The 4,955-nt window shown below is 41.9% G+C and overlaps 1 pseudogene; it reads right to left on the reverse strand.

The window, feature by feature from the left end:
* Positions 1-1,457: 1,457 nt before the first annotated feature.
* On the reverse strand, positions 1,458-4,673 carry LOC101029431 (pleckstrin homology domain-containing family A member 5-like; annotated as a pseudogene).
* Positions 4,674-4,955: the final 282 nt, after the last annotated feature.

The following is a 4,955-nucleotide window of genomic DNA, read 5'->3' on the forward strand; positions in this document are numbered from 1 at the left end:
GGGTGTCTAGGGGCTCCAAGATCAGTCTTCCTGCCCTCCCTCTGGCTAGGGTCTCCTGCTGGCTGCTGATGCCAATGGTGAGTCCTCTGCCCTCTTTTACTACGTCTACTATCACCTAACTGGGGAGCTTTATGTGGGACAACTGATTGCAGAGGCCAGTGATAGTGATTGCAGTGATAGTGATCTTGACAGATCCTGGCAAGGCAGAGGAGAAGCCCGCCTTAGAACCATGCTCCAAGGCAGCTACAGATGGACTGCACATATATTGGGATTTTAAACAGGTGAGTTGCATGGATTTTTTTCTTTATCTTTTTTTTAATTGCATTTTAGGTTTTGGGGTACATGTGATGAACATGCAAGATTGTTGCATAGGTACACACATGGCAGTGTGGTTTGCTGCCTTCCATCCCCTCACCTGTATCTGTCATTTCTCCCCATGCTATCTCTTCCCACCTCCCCACCCCCCCGCCCCTCCCCCATTTCCCCCCAACGGACCTCAGTGTGTAGTGCTCCCCTCCCTGTGTCCATGTGTTCTCATTGTTCAACACCCACCTATGAGTGAGAATATACGGTGTTTGATTTTCTGCTCTTGTGTCAGTTTGCTGAGAATGATGGTTTCCAGGTTCATCCATGTCCCTACAAAGGACGTGAACTCATTGTTTTTGATATCTTTTTTTTTTTTTAGCAATAGTAAGTAGCCTTTAATACATTACATGTGCTCATTGTATAATATATCCACAATGAACATAATTACGTTTGTACACAAACTAAGTACTGGATTTGAAGACTTGCTTATGGCTGTACACATGTATTCCAGTGAAGTATAAGCCCAGTACTTCAAAATACCTACACTTTTAATTTTTTTTTTAAGAAAAGATAAGCGATAACATTTGTGTTTAAGCTGACAGGAGAGTGGCAGTAACTGCTGACATTGCAATCTGACTGAGAAAGAATTATAGCAGAAAACAGGACATACTTCACTTAGCAATAAAATGGCACATTTTAAATATATAAATAAATAAATAAATATAAAATTTTTACAAATCAAGTGTGAAATAAAAGCACTATAATAGCCAAAATGGGAAGAAAAAAAAAAAAAAGGAAAACAAGCTTCATTGGAAATAGTAGCTAACTTTAGAAAATGAAAAGCAAAAAAAAAAAAATATATATATATATATATAAATTCACCTAGACTTAAGAAACATCGAAATCTGGAAATCAGCAAATAAGTAAGCTCTGGCAACAGACTGCACATTAGAAAGCACCTTTACTTATGTGCTCTGAAATCATAGCAGCAAGCTGATGTCAGAATGATAACCTTGAGATTACAGAGTGTACATATGGGCCATTAAAGCTGTTTTGGAATAAACATTTTCCAGAAGTGATAAAATGATATTCTGTGACCAAAAGCATCAGGACGATGAATTTCACAGATTTAAAATATACTGTACAATATCTTCTTACACTGCTGAAGGTCCACGTCTTTAGCTTTGAATGGTTTCAACAGAAGTCAATATAGTTCTTCTGAGACTACACACACATGAAATGTGAGCTGTGTCTGAATGGATGGAACAGGCGATGCTGAGGACTCACGAGATGGGGAAAGACTTTTCACTTCCATTGTTCGATCTCCTCTAGAAACCTCAGGAGTTGATTCGTAAGAAATAAATTTCTTCCTGTTCATCAACATTGTTCTTCGTATTTTCTTCAAGATGGTCTTCTGGTTTGTAATTTGTGATCTGTGTTTCATCTTGAGGGCTGTACATAACATCCTCAGGCATTTTTTTTGGTTTCTTTCTTTATCTGTCATTGCCACAGAATTTACTCTATTTGGCTCAGGTTCAAAAAGCATTTCATAAGAAATATTTTCCGTTTTTTTTTTTTTAACTATTTGCTGAAGTCCACATTTTGGGGTTCATCTTCTTTTAGTTGAACAATTTCTGCTGCCGGAGTTTCACGGTCTGGTTTTACATAATTTTCTCTAACGACAGTGTCCGGTTCCTTAATGTTGTCATCCTTCCTTCAAATCTGAGAAGTCCTAAATGGATTATCCCTTAAATTTGAAGGGCTTTCTACGGGTGATGGGTCTGAAGCACCAATAACATTTAATCCTTATTTCTTTTCCCTCGGGCACGCTTGTTGACGTCTTCTTATTCTTTCCATCTGCTCTTCCGCAGTCATCCCAGGTCGAGTACTCTCAGCCAAACAGAGCTGCTCCACCGCACTTCTTGGTCTGTCCGTTCCTAGATCCACCATCTTCTTAGTTTTCCTCAAGGTTATGTATGAAGCTATTGTCAAAGATTCGGGTGTTGTGATTTTGTTCTTGGAGGGACGACTCCAACAGGAAAATGGGAAGCTTTCACAACTGAAGTTTCCATCTCTGAAACAGGTTCTGATTTTTCTTCCCCATTAGATTCATCAACTTCTGCCACTGTTGTTAACTCTGGTTCACTCTTGCAGAGTCTATAATCTGGACCCTCATTTTTGTACTGAACTGTTGAGAAAGGCTTTGATCCTATCACACCTATTTCTGTAGTACCTCTTTGCTGCGATGTTTACTCAGTCCTTCCATGGCATCTTGAATTTGCCAAAGTTCTTTCTGAATCTGTGCTCACTGAATTCCTGCTGCTTCTGTCTCAACTTAACCAGGGTGATTTAGCTGCTCTTGCATCTGGTTCCTGGTAATAGTCACTTCATATTCTAACTTACATTCTCTCCATGCTCGTTCCAATTCGGTAGTGGCTAGAGAAAATTCTCGACACGTACTAAGCTGTCCATTTTGTAAATTGTCCCTTTGTAACAGCACTATCTGAATGGCTGCTGGGTTATGTGTGTGCATTTCTATCTCTTGGCTGGCTGATAGCAAAGCTTGCTCAAGCGTATATTTCTCCTTGTGGAGCTGTTGAAGTTTCTCTTCCAGAGCATGCACCACTTTATCTTGTTCACATAATCAGCTTAACTTGGCATCAATATCTACTTTTTCAGGTCTGTATTTGTATAATGTACCTGCACCTTCATCTCGTGACAGTTTTCCCTTGGAGGCTCTGGGGACTAACAGACTGTAAAGTCAGTCGAGCTGGCACTGACCTTCTGTCAGGCACATAGACATGCTTAGGGTGGTGGGCCCTGTGTCTGCGGTCTATCATCACATCTCCTCTCTGAATTGGTGAAGATACTTCCGATCTGTAACTTCGTTGAGGGGAGTATCCCTGATAAGCAGCTATTGACCCATGGGAAGGTGATGTGGGAATAGAGTGCATTGTCTGGTCAGAAATATTAACTATGGTTTTGGGACTACTCAAAGAACTGTGTCAAGGGAGGGTGCTCTGTTTGTTATAACACTGACGCTGCTGCCATTTGTAGAGCTGCCACATGTGTCATCTCTCATGGACCTCTGTTTCTCTTCTGCTCCGGGTCCTGAGGTCTTGTCATGACTTTCAGGCCTTGTCTTGCTGCTTCTTGGGAGGGTTCTATAACCTTCAGGGTAGTGGGCCATAATCTGGGCTCTGTGACTTGGCATATTTCTTGGTAACGTTTGGTAAGAAATTACTCCCCTGGTTTCTTCTTCATGACTCCTCCCCTTCTGGATTTTAATCCACTGTTCCAATTGCTGCATTGAATTTGTTCTCTGTATGACTCGATCAGCCTCTGTGTATAAGGGCCCTGTATTGGGGTAATTTCCACCTCTAAGATCTGCCAGGCTAACATTGACTATTTTGTTCTCTGAACTGTTTAAGTTGCCCGGTCTGTGGTATGCAGTTTGAGCAGGGCAGGCTGACCCACTCTCATACTCAGAAGGCAGAGAATTCAATTTTACACTATAAATTTTTGTTAAGGGTCTATCTTGACCATCTTTCTGAAATCCATATTTTTCAGCTTCTAAAGCCTTTTTTTCCTGCAATTTTGCTCATTTCCTTGTTTTTTGTTTTTGTTTTTTTTTTCTTTTTATTGTTTTTGATCTCTGGTTTAATTAGCACTCTATGGTTGGGAATGTTATTGATTTCTTTAGCTGGTTCGTTTTCAGATGTAATCTTGTCCACTCTTTTCACAGGTTCTGTCTATACTAGGGCAGCAGCATCTAACATGGCTTTCATCCACAACTCCCATTTCCTTTCCTGTATCAGTGCAGAAATAATAGGTCCTTGGATGGGCTGCCCTAAAAGCGTATTTGTGATCAATGTGATCTTCAGAGGTAAGCAAAGCTATCTGAAAACTAGGTAACAGTATGCTTCCCAGGATACCCTCTTCTTTCTCATCTCTATAACAAAAGAGGCAAAGGTCAGAAAGCACAAACCAGCGTTTCTTCCATAATTTCATGCCAGTACTGTCCTGTTTATAAAGCCAACCTCGTCTGACCACCAGTGCGTTAGGATTCTTTTTAATTGAATTATTTGACCTCTTTCCAAAATTATGTACTTTTTTTGAAGCTCGTGAAGTTCTGCCTACAGGGCTCATTGGATGCACTGCATAATCTGAAGTCACATTATAGTTAGAAGCTTCATTTATCATACTCATTCATAGGTCGTTCCTTCTTTTCTTCGGGTGTCATGGTTGCAACAGTCTGTTCATTCACTACAAAAATGCAGTTGTCCTGTGATGATTGTCCCCTGACTGGACGTTTGCAGGTCACTTTCCTTTCATTATGGTTTATATAGTGTTTGCGCCTTCAAAAAGGTATATGCTTCTTCCAGCCAGCAGGCAAATCTGTGCTCTGCCGCCGGTGCCCAGTGACCACGGCCTCGCCGGTGACGGGTGCAGCCAGGTGGTGCTCTTGGACTCCTCGTTGATGAAGAAGACTCGGCCGCCCCTGGTGATCCCGTAAGTCCAGGACCGGGGCAGGGAGCAGATCCACTCCAGGTTCAGATCCGTCGCCACGTCTGATCCCCAGCCGCCGCCGTCTTCTCCTGCTGCCGCCGCGGCTTCCCAGGGAGGAGGGAACGAGCGAGCGAACGAAG

The sequence above is a fragment of the Saimiri boliviensis genome, chromosome 7 (assembly GCF_048565385.1).
Source record: "Saimiri boliviensis isolate mSaiBol1 chromosome 7, mSaiBol1.pri, whole genome shotgun sequence".
Lineage (NCBI taxonomy): Eukaryota > Metazoa > Chordata > Mammalia > Primates > Cebidae > Saimiri > Saimiri boliviensis.